Source organism: Thermobia domestica, chromosome 2 (assembly GCF_964235325.1).
Source record: "Thermobia domestica chromosome 2, izTheDome1.hap1.1, whole genome shotgun sequence".
NCBI lineage: Eukaryota > Metazoa > Arthropoda > Insecta > Zygentoma > Lepismatidae > Thermobia > Thermobia domestica.
In genome coordinates, this window is record NC_137455.1 from 175,685,988 (window position 1) to 175,706,595 (window position 20,608).

Genomic DNA, 20,608 nt, shown 5'->3' on the forward strand with positions numbered 1-20,608 from the left:
TGCAAACCCCTGTCATCGCGTATCGTTCGTAGTATAGGGCAGTGGATTAAAGCGTCAACAACACCAGTTTGTAGTTAAGTGAACATGGCGCAATTTGTGCCTGATAAAGTGTTTTTGCGGGGTGTCCTGCTGCATTACTTTAACATGCAGAAAAGTGCGACTGAAAGTCGTCGTATTTTGGTGGAAGTGTATGGTGACCATGCTCTAGCTGAGCGAACGTGTCAGAAGTGGTTTGCGCGGTTTAGAAGTGGTGATTTCGGCTTGGCAGACCAAGAGCGAGCTGGACAGCCAAAAAATTTCAAGACGAAGAATTGACAGCATTGCTCGAGCAGGATTCGTGTCAAACGCAGGAACAACTTGCAGCAGCATTAGGCGTTGATCAAACAACAGTCTTCAAACGCTTGAAAGCCATGGGAATGATTCAAAAGATGTCACATTGGGTTCCACATGAATTGAAAGACAGAGACGTTGAAAGACGAAAAACCATTTGCGAATTGCTGCTTCAACGACAGAGCAGAAAGGGGTTTCTGCATCGAATTATTACGGGTGATGAGAAGTGGATCCATTACGAGAACCCTAAACGAAAAAAGGCCTGGATGAAACCAGGTGAACCAGGTCCATCACAACCAAAACGAGATATTCACTGTGCAAAGGTTATGCTGTGCATATGGTGGGATATGAAAGGTGTGGTGTACTATGAGCTGCTGCAACCGGGTGAAACTATGAATGGAGAACGTTATCGACGACAATTAATGCGTTTGAAGCAAGCTCTGGCCAGAACACGACCAGAATGGGAGAACAGACATGATAAACTTATTGTTCAACATGATAACGCTCGCCCACATGTCGCAAAACCGATCAAAACCTATTTAGAAAATGTCGGATGGAAAGTTTTACCCCACCCGCCGTATTCACCAGACGTTGCTCCTTCGGACTACTACTTGTTCGATTGCATGAACAACGATTTGATTGGACAGCGGTTTACTTCTTCAGAAGATATCGAAACATGGGTCTCTGACTGGATCGCTTCCAAGGATGAGGACTTCTTTCGCCACGGAATCCGTACATTGCCTGACAGATGGGCGAAAGTGGTGGCTAGCGATGGACAATATTTTTCTTAAGGTATTTATGTATTTTGTGTTTGTACTACAGCTTCAATGTGTGCGTACCAAACGCACGAATTAATTCCTAGACCAAATATTATTTGACCTAAATAAGAAATTCGTCGTTGAAAGAAACAGCACTTATCTACTGACAACGTTAATCCACTCTGAGCAAGTTTACTCAGGACTAAATCTAATGTTTTCATATGTGAAGGAATATCGGAACTGGCAATTACTACATCATCTGCATACCAACTTACTCCTAGATCTTTTAGAGGATACAAAATATCTGTTATCAATTTACTAAGTAGAAAAGATCCAGAGGCAATGCCAAATGGAACATACTTAAACTCAAATAATCCTCTATGCGTGAGGAATGCAGTATATTTATATGAGTCTGGAGCTAATCTTATAGTATGATAAGCTTTCTTTATATCTATTCTAGATAGCACAACACCTTCTGATAATTCTGCTAAGACATCTTCAATACGTGGTGTATATTGAGTATTGACTATTAGTTCTTTATTCAGATCAGTATAGTTGACAACTAGCCTCTTAGAACCATTCCTATTTCCCACTAAAAAGCATGGGAAAGCATACTCACTTGAACTAGGTTGAATAATATTTTGTTCCAATAGTGAATCTAATATTTTGTCTAACTCTCTTTGTGCAACCCTGGACATCGGATATGCCTTATGTCTAATTGGTTTATAATCTTTAAGTTGAATATTATATTGAAAATTAGGAACTTCTCCTACTCTATTACAAAATACACTAGGATACTTTATACTTAACTTTTTTATATATTCATCCAAACTAGGATCTTGTTCTAGGAGAATTGGATCCACTGTCATAGCTGGTGGTCGATCATCGTCCTTCAGGATCTGGAACATTCGGGATGAACACTCAGAATCATTTGTACTGACAGAAGTACCTAAGTTCAGCTTGGCTGGACTACCGGGAACACTGCTTGGCTTAGCCTCCATCCATATTTCCTGACTTCCAAATAGCTGACTGGAACCTTGGACTGGACTGGCACCATCATGAAAAGCCGCTCCTCCATTTCCACCACTAGTTCTGCTATCATTAGTAGGATCGAGACATCTATTTCCATTGGACCTAAATTGGAATCTCGGATGATGATTTAAAGTAAATGGATCATTATTATTGTCAATACACGATACTGAGTTCGAAAAAGATGCATGTTTGATAAGAGGTTGAAGTTCCAAATCACCATCATTATCTAATAAAGAATTCTTCAAATATTTAGAGTTGGCAACACTACACTTCCGAGTAGTAGAAAGTTGATTAAAATCCATCAGATTTTCATTACACAAAGAAGTTTTATGTTCTTCTCTTGAATCCTTATCACTGGTGTTTTCTTGCATGAAGATGGCAACACTGTTACTCTTTGAACATGATGGCAGAACATCATGTTCGGATGTTAACTCATGTTCATTCACATCTCTGGATTGTTTAAGTTCCAAATGTAAACGTGGATTTTCCTTGTCACTAAGAAAAGGATTAAGTCTGGCAACACTGTGTACCGAACCTAAGGTATGGTCTAAGTCCCCAACCTTCGAAAAAGTTCAATGAATAAAAGAAGTCCGAAAATTGTTTGTACCATTCTCAACTGATGTTGTTTTCACTATAGAACTGGCAACACTGCTGTCACTCTGAACTGTAACTCCAGATGTAGCATCTCTTCTCTCCCATAAACCTGTGCATCCCATTGATTGATGATCACTATGTCCATTTGGAGAAGGTAACACCCAACTACTAGAAGATGTTCTCGGTTCATCTAATGAAGGATGCTGTCCTCTCATCTGTTGATGGTTGGATGCTGGATGGGCCACTGATGAAGTTAGATCACTACTGGTGTGGAGATGTGATGGACCACTGATCGCATCATGAGTACGCAAGATCTTCTTCTTTATATGAGACACTCGTGATTCTCTATCTGATGTGGCAACCCTGTGCTCCATAGACCTATCAACGCGACCATAATAAAGATTAGAGGGATGAGGAATATCTTTATTAAAGGGATTTGAGGATTGAAGATCTCTGGATGCAAGATGTATCTGCTGTCCATTCAGCTCCATCTCCCTCGTAGGGGTGCACTCAAAGAAACCTACCTTAACGGTGCCCCTTACATCATCTTCCTTCCCTAAACACACATATTTATCTTGAATATTCATTAACTCAGAATTCAAAAATATATTTGAAATGTTAACACTGTCACTGAATGTTACTTGTTCCGCACTTTGAGAAACACTATTAATATCATGTAAATTGTCCGAAGGACGAGTTTTCCTTACACTCATACCGTAAAGGTATATTCACTTTTTCTATTCCAAGATATAACTGATTGTTTTCAATATCTACTCGCGCCTTTAACATTTTCAATTCATTTATGCCTATCAAAAATATAGGTTTAAGTTCAGGTACTAAATAAAATTTGAGTCTATATACTTTCTGATATAATCTCACTGGTAACCATACCACACTGTCTAACTTGATTTTCGTATTTCCTACACCAACACCAATAAATTTTTTTTGTGAAAATCTTAACCGGTCTTTTCAAAGATCTATTCCATTTTAAAAAGCTCTCTTTATTTACTAGCGAAGCGGAAGCACAACTATCGATGGCGCCACAATTCTGCGCACCTAAAATGTAACCTGTTATAAAAGCTGCCACTAGTTTTCTTGAGTGTGATGTCAGGCCACAATTTGCATTATGTTTTTGACTTATATTGTCTCTGCACAAACTTCTGGCTCTATTCTCAAGGATTGGGATCGAACTGAGGGCCTGCCAGTTTTGAAGCTAGAACCTTGCCCACTCGCATATTTCTGTCTATCATTATTATTAATCGTAGCTCTATTAACACTAACGAATCTACGTCGTAGATCACACTGAGCTACCAGATGCGGACCTAAACATTCAAAACACCTCGGTGTTGTTTTCTTCCCTCGAATTGTAAAGTTCGACCTTTCACGCCTGGCACTTACCAACGAATTATACATGTCAACATTACGCTGGTGAATGCTGTATTTCTTTAATTCTTGTACAAATACTGGTAAAGATGAGGGTGTATTATATCGAAAAACCTCATGTCTGACTACTGGGTTCAAACCCCGCAACAATATGTCTCTCAATTTATCGTCCTGCATACCACCATAACAAATCGTAAAACTGTCTATCACTTTGTTTACGTATTCCAACACACTTTCTGTAGTCTGTTGTAAACAGTAAATATATTTATCAAAAATATGTCTCTGGCCTATGGGTGTGACTACATTTGTAAAAATAACATTTGCTATGTATATCCAATCATGTGATAACCCTATTTCTCTTAACAATTCAGTATGAAAACCACCACGAGTTTTCCCAATAGATGCCATGAGTATTGCCTCTATCGGATATATGCCTTGCTTGACAATCCGATATACCGATAACAAAAATTCAAAAATTAATAGGTCGTTACTCCCGTCACATATTGGTATGGATCTACATATATCTGTGAAGTTGTTACTAGTTATATCTACTGTTAACTTGTCAATATTAGTAGAAAAAGGTACTCCAATATTTATAAGTCTACTATTTTCCAATACTGTTGGCTGATTATCGGTAAGAGAAATAAAAGGATTTGTGTTTTTATTTCCTTCTTTTTCTACAAACTTATGAAAACCTGGTTCCATCGGAACAGAAACTGGTTCTTGTCTTATCAATGAATTTTGTTCCATGACGAAAGGATTATGTGCACTTACACACGATACGGCTGCTCGAGTCGTATCGTCATTGTTTATATTTTGCATCACGTTAGTTCCTGCTTGTCTGTCACCACGCGATGAAGAATAGCTACCAGACGTAACTAACCAAGAATCGCTATAGGTATGCAAGAAAGGATCGGGAGTTGACAATTCACTCGAACTGTTACTTTCTGTTCGTGGTCTATGACTCCTAACAAAGAGGCCATGGTCACCATTGGAAAACCCGTTTAACCACAAGCCTTCAGGACGACTATTACTGGAAGAACTCCTGTACATTTTATTGAGTTTTTTTTTAATATACTCCTGCTATCAGAAGGATTACAATTAATAAGGCACAGCTTTTGGATTCGATGCGTACTTAACAACAACAAAACTATGATGTAGAATGCAACGTTTTGTACTTTTCACTTGCTTAGACACTAAATTATTAACTTGAAGTTTACGTGATTTAAAAATATGTCTCTTGTATGTAAATATACAAATAGAAACACCTCCTAACTGACCTTCTGACTGCTCTATCTTAACAAGGACACTGATTGCTAATATCATTTATCCTTACGATCATTCTCTTAAATACATTTAAGAAAACTACTCTTATAGCACTTATACAAGGTCTATCCAAAACTTTGGTGCTTGTAAGGAAGATAATAGTTCGGAATTTAACTGTGTAACGCACATTAGAAAATAAAAAAATTTTAAACAAAAATGCAGTTGCACAGAATAGAATATTAGCTTCAGGTCCTTTAATTCAGGATAATTGTTCAGAATAGGAATCTAGCTCAGCAAAATCGGGGAGAATCATTTTTAGTATTATTATTTTAAAAATGACGTGAATTTATATCACATCGAAAAGTAAATAATTACTCATCTAAAGTTCAAAATGTCAAATACAAATGTGCTAACTAAGGTTTATATAGTGATTAATTATATAAGAAAAGAAGGTAATTCTTACTGTATGATTTATATATATATAGTCAAATAGAGTTGAATACAAAAATCTAAGCAAGTGACTTGACAACTGATAGGAATTGAATTACAACAATCTTCAAAATAGATACAAAAAAAATATTAACCTTAAATATATAAATATACGGTATTTAAAGAACTTACCAAATTACTGTATAAATTGAATCATAGGAGATCTTCCAAAATTCAATAACGAAATACACCATCTTAAATGACCGATTATCACATGTTGATCACAATCAGAATGGTCACTAGTAATGAAACTTACTTCGAAATCCTTTTTCTTACTCAAACACACTTCACGATAAGAAGATATATATATTAACTTCATATTAGGATTTGCTCTATATAACAATTCTGGTAATAACTTCACGATTAATTATACTTAGAATTCTCAAACATTGTAAAGACATTTTCTCCGCCGATTTTTACTTCACTTATTAGGTGATGTTGCACCTTTGCAATTCCGAACTATTATATTTAGTCCAACCCGGAGCTATTCAAACGTAGAACGAGTAGTTCCAAAAATGACCGTTGGCCATACGGAGAACGACACTAAGCTTCCTCTCGACAGTAGCTGAAAGCACTACAGGGTAGGAAACTAAACCAAATTATCGGGACTCTCGAGAGACCTTTCCTTTTTTTTTAAACTACGGAATAGAGATTTAGATCTCTAACCGTTACAGGCGATAGGTCAAAATGTGATGGAGGACCCAATCATTATCTACTCTATCCATGAATCGTGTATTGCAACGTCTCAGCTGGTAATTTCAGATCAGAGTTGTACGTTAAATAAATCGTAAGCGACAAGTTCAAAATCGGGGGGGGGGGGGGGGAAGGTTGAAAATTTAAAAAAATCTCGAAGTAAGAAGGAAGAAAGAGACAAGAGAGAGAAAGCGGCGCCAACGAAAGGAGAAAGATTAAAGTACTACTCACTACACAGAAGAGTGATCGAATTTAAATATATAACAACTCATAGCCAAAAATATTCACATATGCCGAAAGAGGGTAGTTTACTTAAATACGTAAACTAGGAGGGAGGCCCTGCTGCCAAGGATGCAAGTTCTGTGTCCATCAGATCCCAATCCCACAAGAGTTTGTTTGTAAGATTGAAATCCGAGCCCCGTATCCGGCCCAGACCAGCAGGATAAAAGGAGAGGGGGAAGGGACCAGGTAACTGCGTCCCCAATTTTGAAATCTCTAAGTAAGGAAAAAAAACCATACGATCCCTCAGAAGAACTAAGAAGGTTCAAGGACAGTAATGAAACTAGAGTAATAGCTAAGATATCCCTAATTAGTGATTTGCCAAAATAAAAAAAATTAAATAAACTGAATTTTGGATCGGTGATTTTTATGGCCAAACCTCACCGATAGCTCCCCTTCGCAGAATGCGCTAAATTCTGAGGCATCGATTAATTTCCATCACTATCTAGTTTGGAAACTAAGAAAAGAAAACGAAAGTACTCAAGGGGGGAGAGGTCGATGCCCGGGTACGGGACAATAAATTTCAATAATTAATTGTTTTTATTCTGTAACCCTATCAGAGCTGTCGCCTCCATGAACATTATAAGCTAGCCCGAGTAGGTGACGTGAAGAGGAAAAAAAATCTCACAGAGCAGGATATTCTATTTTTAAAACCGACCAGAAAATATAATTCACTACAGCCCTGTTGTATAACTACTACTGTCTTTTCGTAATTTATTATTCAATATGTATAGTCAGCGATTATATGATGCTACCCATTCTATCAGATGGTATTACTATGGTTGATTATTACTATAACCCATTAAACTACAAAGCATTACCATAGTCCGACTATATATCGCCCTCCGGTCCGCGTGATATTATGGTGCAGGGGTCAGAACCCGAGATGTTTGTAGCTACACGTATCTATTCAATATCTATATATCCACACGCGGCGAAGTATTCACTGGGCTACTATATATATTTAACTATATGGGTGTCCTATCTTCTATATTCATTTACTAGAATATTCATATACTTTCATATTCATATTCGTATTAATATTCATATTATATTCATATCATCATTCTTTTCATTTATTACGACGCTATATTCTACAAACACCCTGTCTCCTCTATCTACGCCCAGCCTATATACACATTTCATCATAACACTTTAAAATCTATAATCACTACAAACATTTCCCATTCCGATCACCGCACGACAACCTCACTCGAACTCAAGACTCTTTCACCACACACACAATACTATGTAATACCTGGTAGCTTTATTAAGAACGAAAAAAAAATCCTACGTATGTTCACTGAAAATAGAATTATCCGCGATAATATTTAATGTTTATGAAATTTTGACAACAATGAAATTATTCTGCAGCCACAAAGAAAGAAATGAACATTTAATATAATTTCAAAGCGAAGAACTAGCATCATATCGCCCGACTTCTGTTAAAAATTACGTATTGTTTATTTACTTAAATATTTCGATTTCTAGACTAAGCAGAATGTTGAAATTTTTAGGATATATTAATTTTGGGTCACTTGACCTAATTGTACATCCATATAGGCTGTGAATTATACCTTCTAGGTTTTATTTCGAAAAGAAAGGTCCATTTCACGGAAACTAAATCACTAAGAATATCGACATGCGAATGGCGGTTAGTACTGACTTTTGACACTAGGGGCTAGCGACGATATAATCAACCCTTGAACAACTGAATGTGACCTTGTACACGGAATTATTGTACTACATTACGTTCACTTTTAAATATTGTGTATGAGTTCACTTAATGACGGAATAATAAACAATTTATCGCATAGTAAATCTACACTGTCCATATTTAATTATCTCACACACTCTTTCATCGCTTAATTACCACTACCACTGATACTACATTACAAATATACACATACTACTTAAACTACAAGACACATCATGCCAATACACACCAATCATCACTATCATTAATACATGTTATACTAATAAATATACACAGAAAACATTCATATTTTACCATTTTAAATCGGCTCGAAAGGAAAAGGAAAGAAAGGGACAGGGCCAACTGGCCCTTGTATTCACTGAATCACATTCTTAAGAGTTTAATCAATGCCCCGAGGGGACGTATCGAAGTATTAGCTAACAATAGGACCCCTGCCCTGAAGGGGCAGGAACCCGGAACAAACTACATGTTCAACTCATCCCGCTGGAAGCCGTACTCCCAATTTGGGAGTCAGATAGGAGCCCTTACTGTAAATTTACACGTGCATTGTGATTACTATTCTAACTACAACGAAATTAAATACCGCCATGTTACTGATGAATAAATATAAAAAGAAATCACATCCACTACATACACGAAAACAAACGGCAGTGGGGCAGGTCTTACGTAACTAGAAAAAGGAGTAATTTTAAGGATAAAAGTATTTTAAGGGAGAAACACTACTCTTCCGAAACTGTTTGTGGATCTCTAAGAACAACTCGCAAACTGATGCACTTTGCAGAACCTGTCCATCACTATCTATACCTGCACAACATGGCGTTACCGAGTTATGCTTCCTATTTTAGTTCTTCAGTCCGGTTTTTACTATGAAATTTAATAGTTCATGACTCCTCAAGACTTCCAGTGATTTTAGGTGTTAATGAAATCCAAATGTTACCTTGTTTGCAGCTTTTCTAGCTCCCTTTTCGACTTTTTGATCGAGAAGATCAGAATCTGGCGTCTTCAGCGAGACTTCCCGGCATGGAACGGAATAATTGCGCCCTAATATCATAGCGTGGGTTTATCATCCAATCAAAACAAAGCATTTTTGGCGGTGGGGCTTTGAAACGAATGAAATTTGGTAAAATCTGGATTAAACTAGTTTTTAGAGGGACTTGGGTATCTAAAAGAGAGGTGAAGGGTGGTCCTGAAAATTCCGTCGAATTTTAGATTGGTTATTTAATCTGAAGAGTTCCGTCCAATAGTGGATCTATATTTTCAGATAGCACTGACACCGTAAGAATTGTAATAATCCATTTACACATCCATATACAAAACTTATAACTAATTTAAAATATAAATAAAGATATTGATTCCCAAAACTATAATTCCCAATAAATTTTTTACAGTTTTCCATGTTAATTTGAAATAGAATAACGAACAATATTACGAATTATATGAACAGACAGAAATTTTTTGTTAAACGTCAGGTACAGTCGGTGCAAAAAATTTCGGGCACCCTCCTATTAAAACATAATCTCATTAGACTGTAATGGCATATTACACAAGGCCTGCAGTCCGTTATCTGTAACCTTCCGTGGAGAAGGCTGCAAACAATATACTATCAGTACCAATTACTGACCTTCCAGTTGTAACGGAACTGAATGCGTTCCATAAGACAATAACATATAAATCAAATATAACTTAACTGTAAAACGTTGACCTGAGCACACAAATAGTTGTCGTCTCATAACTTACCTTTACAGTGAAGAGGATTACAGCAGTACAATTAGAATAGTGTAGCCATTCATTCATGTCTCCAAATTTATTCACATCAATATCTAAGTTAGGTAATAACATTCTGTTCTAGATATCACTCATCCACCAATACAATAATTAACGGGTTAAGTTCCAAAGTTGGTCGTCCGTTTCTAGCAAAATTTTGAAAATTTACTGGAAAGAAAGGAATAATTTGCTTGTTTGTGTGCTTGATAATGTATAACGAGGATGTAAGTTATGTTTATTTTCTTATATAAGCGGTTCTAAATATGGAACTATTTGACAAGCGGATTATTTGACTATACAAATACGTTACGAATACGTATGCAAATACAAAACCATTACACAAACCCGATCTTTTCAACAAAACAGACTTTGTTCCTTCAAGCGTGGTATTTTGTAAGTTTAATTCCCCAGTGCAACTTTAATTTAGAGGCTATAATCATCATGGCTAAAATTCTACCGCTTACTGGACTAAATACGGCTTAAACTGCGTTAAATGAAAACTATGACCAACTTTTACTAGATTGCTTACTTACACAGACAGATTTGTTCCACAATCCAGGTGGAATGAGGAATAGGACCTTATGCAGAGTCGTTTTGACATATGATTAGCGTAATACTAAAGGCCTGACTACTGCAGGGGACATGTGTTAGTCGAACTCTTTAGTATGACACTTATCACGCGTCAGAATGACTCTGTATAAGACACATAGTGAGTAAAGCTACGCAATTAGTACGGCTGTTAGGGTGCCGAAGGTGCTATTTGAAATCTTCTAGTTTAAAATTCCATGATTATACTCCGAATCTAAAAGGAACAGTGATGATGATTATCGAAATGGTGGACTGAAGGAAGGAGAAAAACACCGAGAAAATCCACGCGCGCTGTGTCCTACATAAAATCCTCCTGGCGAGAAATGGGATTGAACCAGTGATCTCGTGCGCCAGAGGTGATCTATCTACCTAGCTATTTACAGCTAATTTTATTAAAATCTACTCGTGTATTTAACCTACTTCATTTCTCCAAGTGTTTTGCAAGTACTTGTTTTTGCACCTTGATTGTTGCACTTATATCACATGATTTTCGACAATAACAAACTCAAGTATGATTTATCTAATTCTTGTTTACAGTGGCATATATTCAAAACAGTTTCACGCTATCTTTCAGTACGGTTCATACTTCATACTATGCACACTTGAAGATGATAAGAGTTCCGAATAAGAATGCTTTTATCCAGAAACATCCGCAGGGTTTTTCTAAGGGCAGGGAAGGGGCAAAGCCCGACGTACATTGATGCGCATAACGCTTAGAGCAAAACAATTATTATTGAGGCATATTACATAACTTTGTGGACTACATTAAATAGGTCTATATTAAATACTAATTAAATACACCCATGCTTCGCACGAATGTTGTATTTGGAAGTAAACGCCTGTGGGAGTATCACCATTTAGTGTTGCCAGGTGTCTCGTCTCGTCTCGTGTCTCGTCTCGAAAAAATGTGCTCGTCCCGTCTCGTCTCGTCTCGTCTCGTTTGTCTCGTAAAAAATATAGCAGCATACCATGGGAACGAAAGTAAAATGTAGCAGGCTGCACGATGCTAATCAAGATACAACTAAGTTACAAGTATTACCCAGAACACACAAGACAAGAAATGTCACGGTAGCTACACCGTGAAGCCTTCACCTCTGGTATATGTGGTAGTCGGTTCGATCTCGGTTAGTGCCATGTGAGCTTTGTGGTGGACAAACATCGAATGTGCGTGGGGACCGCGGTGGCTCAGTGGTAGAGCGTTCATCTCTGGTGCTTGGGGTCTCGGGTTCGATGCCAGCCCCACCAAGTGAACTTTGTGGTGGAAAAACACCATGGGCGTGGGTTTTCTCGGGGTTCTCCTGTTTCCTCCCACTTTCTTCATTCCACCATTTCGTTCATTACTCATCATCACTGTCTCCTTTAGACTAACCGGCATAACCGTGGGACGTAAAACTCAAAGATTTCATTTCATTTTTCGAATGTGTGTGTTTTCTCGAAGTTTTCTAGTATCCTACCACTTTCTTCATTCCACTAATTTTCCCATCATCATCCATTCGGCCAAAGTTGCCTAAAGGTCTTAAAAATAAATTCAAATACGCTCACAAGGCAAGGACAAATAGTTTACAAGATAATATATCTCTACTGTTAGTTGTCTGAGGCTTCTCGACCCTGGCTTTTTTTTTTATTCTGAAACATTGAAATTTGTTTCACCAGTTTCAATACACGAATATACAGTAAATTACTCATAGGTACGTCGAAGATGAAGACACTAATGTCAAATAATGTTTACACGACAAGCAAAGTTCGATGTAAAGGTGTCACCAACCCCGACACTATGGTATACTATCAGCCCACTTGCTTTATAGTGTCTGTATATATATATATATATATATATATATATATATATATATATATATATATATATATATATATATATATATAGAGAGAGAGAGAGAGAGAGAGAGAGAGATGGAAAGATATATAGATAAATAGAGAGATAGATATGTGTGTACACTTTGATTTCCTATATTCCAGCCTTTAGGTTTCACAGTTTTAACCATACCAATCCAAAAACTACTTTTCATTTTAGCATGTTTAGATTTGTTGCAATTTTTTTTTTAAAAAAGCTCGGAACCAAATAATTTTATTGAGTAATGAAAAGTATTTGATTGAAATTTTATATGTTACTGCACAGTAAACTCTACTTGAAGTGCCATAGTAATGGGAGCTGAACGACACCTCGGACGAAAGAATGCTTGGGGCCAGTCTTCACCTCCATAGTTCAAATCTGTTCCCATAACCGCGGTGTGTGTGCTACTATGTGGTGGTTGCCCCGTTTGTGTAACAAACTCATGACATTACACCCAGATTAGCTAGTGGTCTAAAAAAAAGTTGATTTTTGGGTGGCCATTTTGGATTAAAGTTTCTTATATTGTCGTGATCTATTCGCAATCATACAACGTACATCTTCATACCAAGCCGAGCGGTCTGCGGCGATAGACCATTGGCTTGAAGGCCCCGGGTTGAGTCCCGGAAGGGTCATGTGTATGGATTTTAACGGCATTTGTTTTTTCGTATTGTGTCAGGGGGCAAATTCGTACGGGAAAAAAGGATTTCAGTCTGAAAAAATCGGAGAGAATATCCTCCGCAGGATACTTTCATGGGAGTAGGGAATTAGTAAAAATATAGGATATACATTTTATAGCAGGTTTAAAAATATGGTTTGGGTATCCTATTTCTTTTCTGTTAATTATTGTCTTCAATGTTCGAATTTTGATCATTCTCATGATATTTTCTGCTTTCAACGCAGTTCCATGAATATTGTATCAAATGTTCTTTACACTCTGTAAGAAACCATTTCTGAAGATAATTCAGGTCCTAATGAATATTATTCAAGAGGAAAGGGAAGTGTTCCCCTCCTCTCAACATGGAAGCAGAGGGCAATTTCACACTCTGGTCAGATCAAACATTTTCGCGTAACAAAACGAAGGTCCCCCTGTAAAACCTCTTCACCTAAAGTGTTATTGTTAGTATCATAAATTTGCTGAAAACAAACAATTTGAAGGGTTCGTCGATAATATCTTTGCTTTCTTTGTCCTTCGCCCGCCTTCCAAACGAAGAGGTGAATTTTACAACATGACTGCTGTAAAATAAGCGAGCGATTGGTAAAATGGTAAAAGTGTGTTTTTATGTGTATGTGTGTGCGTGTCTGTGTGTGTGAGAGAGAGAGAGAGAGAGAGAGAAGACAAAATTTTAGTTGCAAGATGACATACTTCAATTGCCGTTTTCGGTTCATATAGCAAGAAGAATACCGCCACCAGAGAATAAAGACAAGCGTAGTCTGTTCTGTTCTCTTCCGCCATCTCAGCCAGAACTTTCAACTACAGCCTGTAATGAGTGTAGACCTTACCCAGTTTTCAAATTGAATAGGGTGGTGGTAGTTCGGTTTCTTGACCTTGTAAAAATCTTCCCTGTCTTTGATTTTGTTTGTCATCATTCCAGCCAGAAATGAAAAAAAATGAGAATTCCTCAGTTTACAGCAAGGGGAATTGGGGACAAGACGTTAAGGATGATATTCCTGGAAGCTCATGTATCACGATTGTTTCATTCAATAGACAGAGGACACCTTTCTATGAAGGTTTTCAACATGTTTTCTCACAAAGGGAATTTTCCTTTTGCAATCTATATGACCACTGGCAATATCAATCTTGGTCATTCTCGCCAGCGTTTTCATTTTCGAGACACGAGACGAGACGAGACATTTCAGGAGACGTCCCGTCTCGTCTCGTTTTTGAGACGGGACAAGTAGTCTGTCTCGTCTAAAAGGGTTCTGTCCCGTCTCGTGGCAACACTATCACCATTGATCTCAGAGACCGTGAAAACTATGGATTCGATACTAATATCGGTCATTTTGGGGTATTTTTGTACATGTCTCGGTATCCCCCCCCGAACACTCCCGGCCCGCATGCTATTGTAACTAAATTTGCAAGTCATTGCTAATGGAAGTGTCACCATTGATTTCAGCGACCACGAAAACTATGGATTTGATTCTAATATCGGTCATTTTGGATTACTTTCATAAGTCTCGGTATCTCAGCCCCCAACTCGGTGACCCCCGACCAGGAGCCGAATAGCGTGAATTTGGAAGTTAATGCGATCGAAGTTTCACCATTGATTTCAGCGACCACAAAAACTATGAATTTGACACTAATATCGATCATTTTCTACTACTTTTCCATGTTGCGGTAAACGCCCCCCTGAGACCCCCATGGTTCGAATTTTGACAAAAACGTTTAACTCTGGTCTGAGCCTGGACCTAGGTATTCGTGACTAAAATTTGATAACTCTCGGTCCACTTGTCTGGTTCCCAGGCCGCACACAGACAGACAGACAAACACACTAACAAACTCTTTATTTTATTTATATTAGATTCTAGTGAGTGTAACCAAATATAGTATGCCTTGGCGTATGTTTCTGGAACAATAAGCGTTTTGGAACAACCAAACATCTTTCGAAAATGGAGGGTATAGCGATTGCTCTCTTGCCTCCGCTGCGGGCGCTCATGGCCTTATCGTTGACAGAGCATATTGCTTTTGTTCAATGGTATCATTCACCGGATTCGCCCGAACCGGTTATTAAGATTTCTCAGATTCTTGGAACCGGTTGTTAAAATTGTATCTCCAATTTCATATCCAGAACTTACGGAAACAACAATTTTGAAGTGTTACGAGGTCAGTCAAATAAATTTAAAAACTTTATTTTTTACCATTGAGTGAGTATGAAACACATGCATTTCATTTTTCTACACAATCCACTCTACGCTCAATACAAGTTTCCCACTACTTACAAAGTGTCCCAATGCCTCTGAAAAACTTTTTGTTTTTTTAATGGCTACGCGACCAGTCATACACCATTTGTTGCACTTCTTCATCAGATTGCAACTTCTTTCTCTCTAGTGCCTTTACGAGATACAAATATGTGAAAACCACTGAAGCGAGATTCGGTACGCAAGGAGTATGGTGTAGACACTCGAAATGAAGATTTTCAGTGATCCCAGCCATTGCATAGGCAGTAGTATAAGATCGAGTATTGTTATGTTGTAGAAGGAAATTTGTTGTCATAAGTCCTTGTCATTTCGTATATCAGTTTAGGATCTTTTTGGAGATCGGAATACAAGATAATATTGACTATGCGTTCCCTAGGCTCTATTGCTCCAGAATGACATCCTTTTGGTCCCAGAAGAAAGTACTAACTTCCCTGTAGATGATTGTGTCCGATACTGCCATTCCATGCTCACTTTCTTACTTCCGGAATGTACCGGGAATAGAGCACCCATATTTCATACCCAGCAGTGAATCTTTTCTGAAAGTCACTACATTCTTGTTTGCGGCGTGGCAAACTCTCGTCACACATCAACACATCGCTTTTCAGCTCGTCTATCAGCTGGCGTGATACCATCCTGGGGCAAACATTCCGAAATCTGAGCGCAGCGTGCATAATGTTACAGATTCAACCGTGACTTATGCCAATGACTGTAGCCACTTCATCCAGTCACTCTACATTGCCCCTTAATCACACTTTCAATTTACATAGCGAAAAGACGGTAAGCGCTAACAAGAAATTATTTGTTGGTATAGAATCAGCGTCCCAAGCATGGGTTCTATCTCATGTACGGTTTTATTCTTATGTCGAAACCGCAAGTAGTAAACATACTTGCGGTCAGAATATTGGATCAATGAGAGCTAGACATAGAACACTCACTTCTGGTGGGTGAATTTTTGGCTGGATCCCAGCTCGCGCCAAGTGGGCTTTGTGGTGGACATACCATATGTGTGAGTTTCCTCTGGGTCCCTCCCTTTCTTTCATTCAATTATTTCATTCGTTGCCATCATCACCGCCTACCTTTCCTTCGGAGCACAATGATAAGACGTTACAGAAAAAAAAGAACATTCATGTTTCTCGGTTATGGTATGTAGGCTAAATGTGAGGTAATGATAAGAATGAACGAAATGGTAGAATGAGAAAAGTAGGAGCGACACGGGGAAACCCCGAGAAAACCCACACACATATGTTTGTCCACCAAAAAGCCCACTTGGCAAAGCTGGGATCGAACTAGCGACCCCCACGTACAAGATGCCACTGCAGCTCCGGAGTAGTAAAAGAATTTGCATTTTTACAGGAGTGGTTGCGTTTTTGAACTGAAGTTATGCATACTTTTTTTTCTTTATAGGAAAGAAATTAAGCTGTACGGTTTTATGATTTTTTAATACTAACTAGTAAGTGAAATTAATTAGTATTTTCCACTAACTGGTTCAGGCTTCGTTACAGTCGTGTACATGCTCAAAAACATATATAAATTATTTTCAGGAAGATATAATATTTTACCTAAGCAAATTGTTTCAGGAAAAAATAGACGAAAGAAGAAAGAAATAACACATATTACATATTTAATGTTCAAACTGATCTTCAAAATAAACTCTCCTTGTATTACACGTGTGTATAATATTTACGTGGCAACAAACAGTTAAAAATTGAAAAGTACTGTAACGTTGTATGCTCACACATACAACCGTGGTCCCGCGATCAATTTGTCCACAGGTAAAAGCCAAACCTTGCCCAATAAACAGACACAATTCCTTCCTTTACCTGCATACAAATCAATCACAAGCACACTAGTCGAGTTAGATTTCCCCGATTCTTGTTTTGGCAATTGCAGAGTAAAACACTGAAAAATAATATGTTTTTTTTCCTCGTAGCAATCAAGCTTGTTTAAACTAGGAGATATATGTAAACTCGAAAAATTCAACTTGAACAATTTATTATAAACAAAATATATGTATAACAACAACAAGAAATTTCCAAACCCCGTTGAAAAACGATTAAATACTGAAATAACTTCAAAAAACTTCCAACAAATGACAATATGAACGGTTAACATTTAATTTACCAAAGTTTACGAAAGTATCAAATTCTTTTAACATTAATTCATCAAAAAGAAACGTTAATAGTTTCAAAAGATACAATTTTACCCGTATATATACATTTACTTTTTCCATTCACTGAAGTTTACCACCCTTCCGGCACTCAGTGACAATCCGGATCCACGTGAATAATTAATTTTGCTTTTCTTTCCCCAAAACTTACAATGTTTCTTGATTAGGTTAGGAATTAACAGTAATACGTCTACTCTGGTTTTCTCTCGTTTATTCTTATGAAAATTCCTACTTAAATATTCTCCCAGTAATAATTTTAAAGTTGGCATATATGTGCTTAATGGGATCCGAACCCAGCATGCGCGATCCGAACCAATATATAATATAATGGGATCCAAACCCAAGGATTGGGTTTCCCATGCACTGCTCTGAAAAATAACGCGAGGACGAATAAATTTCGAATCTCCTTCTACAGCCAAAAAGAGGTTAAATAATTCGTCCTCACTTTATTCCCCAGGACAGTACTAAGTACAAACCCAATACTCAATTTTTGTAGAAAAATAGCACTCTACTTACCAAAAACACAAGAAATTCTTATACATACACTAATATTCAAAATATTCTGTTAACACACTAATTGAAGCAATCTTATTCATGTAGTATTAAGCCAACTATCACATAATTTCCAAATCATATGTTCGAAAGGGAATTTCAATGTTCTAACATACCGAAAATGAATTTAACTTATTTCCCAAACTTTAAACCTAACCCTTACCCTTTCCAATCTTCAAGTGACCGAATTGCTGGGCAAACCCACTCAGCAGCTACAGCCACTAGTGCTGCCATCTCTTGAGATTCGAGGGAACTCCTCGTAACAAGCACTCATAAGTGAAGTGGAAGGGCATCTATTGAGTAGAAGCCGTATTACTTAACTCCTACCTTTACATCCAAATATACAATTAGAATTCCATCAGAAATCTTTTTTTTTTTTTTCTTCGACGGAAACGCTAATATACGTTACAGTACTTAACTGTTTCTTCAAGTAATTCTCCCTTTCTTTTCGCTTCCTTTTGCTCTTCGCTTTTACTTTGAGTTGGATTCTTCTTTCTTTTGTGATTCCTTCCGTTTCCCCATTTTCCACCTTTATTAATTATAGTAGTTTTGTCACAGATTCCGCCTCCGGAATTCAAATTCTAAGAAGGAATTGCCCTACTACTGTGACTGCAACAGTGCATATGAAAGTTTGGCAACGAAGCATTATGGCGTCCTGCGCAAGCATGAGATTCAGCTGCTGAAAACTATTTCCGTAAACCTAGAATAATATTTGGATAAAATGTAAAACATAACACGAAAAACAACCATATAATGTCCATATTCCGTAATGAGATAAGTACTTGCAAAATAATTTATGCTTGTAAGTAAAAATTTCATAAAACTGAGCACAGGAGTAGCAAAATCTAACAGCAAGCGCCATCTTGCGTACTCATCTTAAAACTCATCAAGTTTTCATCTTATATGTTACTTTTTTTAGATAACAGAATACATAAGAACTGGCAATAGTATCTTACGTTGTAGCTGATGCATAACTACGTATATTTTATAGTGCAATACTTATAATTTTATAGTGCAATACTTATAACCATTTCGTTACACATTGGTTAAGGCAAAGAACTAATGCTTGTATTGACTTCCGGGAGGTGATCCACCTTAACATTGCAACATTATAAATTATAACAACATTTGACTAATAACTCTGACTAACTAACTAACTCTATGGCCTATGGAACCCGAAGGTTCAATGCCGCGTTCACAAAAGCTTTACACTGACTTCTGCCCTTAGCTAACTGCATCCAGTTTCTACTTTGTATTCCGATCTCTGCGAGATTCATCTTAATATTGTCCTCCCATCTGCGCCTAGGTCTTCCTAATGGTCATTTTCCGATTGGTCTTCCAGTCAAGACTTTGAAAGCGTTTCTACTTTCTTCCATTCTAGCTACATGACCCGCCCACCTAAGCCTCCTAGACTTGACGACCCTAACAATGTTGGGTAAACCATATAAATTATGTAATTCCTCGTTATGAAGTTTCCGCCATTCCCCATTCCCGTTCCTCTTGGATCCGAATATTCGTCTCAGGATCTTCTTCTCAAATACTTTCAGTCTATGTTCTTCCCTCAGAGTAAGTGACCATGTTTCGCAACCATACAGAACCACAGGCATGATTATCGTTTTGTATATTTTAAGCTTCAAATTCCTCGACAGAATTCGCGACGACAAGAGATTTTGAACCGAATAGTAACACGAATTTCCTGCTTTTAGTCGACATTTAATTTCTCAGTGAATATGATTTTCCTCTGTTAATAGTGATCCTAGATATTTGAAAGTATCCACTTTATCAAAAGTGTTATTTAATATTTTAACGCATCCATAATTTGCTGTATTCCGGTCCCGACGCACTTCCATGTATTTAGTTTTCTCTGCATTTACTTCTAAATCCATGTCCCTGCAAGCGTTTAATAAGATCTCTGCATTTCTTTCTATTGTTCTCCTATCATCAGGCAATAATTAAATAAAATTAATGAAAAGAAACTGTAACGAAATTAGGTCGTTGGAACTGTAGTGGAGACGAAACGAGTCTATTACAAATCTAATAAACAAAATACAACTATCCAAAACGTAAAAGTTATAATTAGTTCAGAAGAAAAAAATGATTAAATATCTGCTGAATTATTCGAATACATTCAGTGATCTGTTACATAAACTGCAATTCTAAAAATAATAATAATAATAATAAAAGTTTTATAAAGTCATTGTTTGTAAAAGTTCAATACAATCCGAATTTTA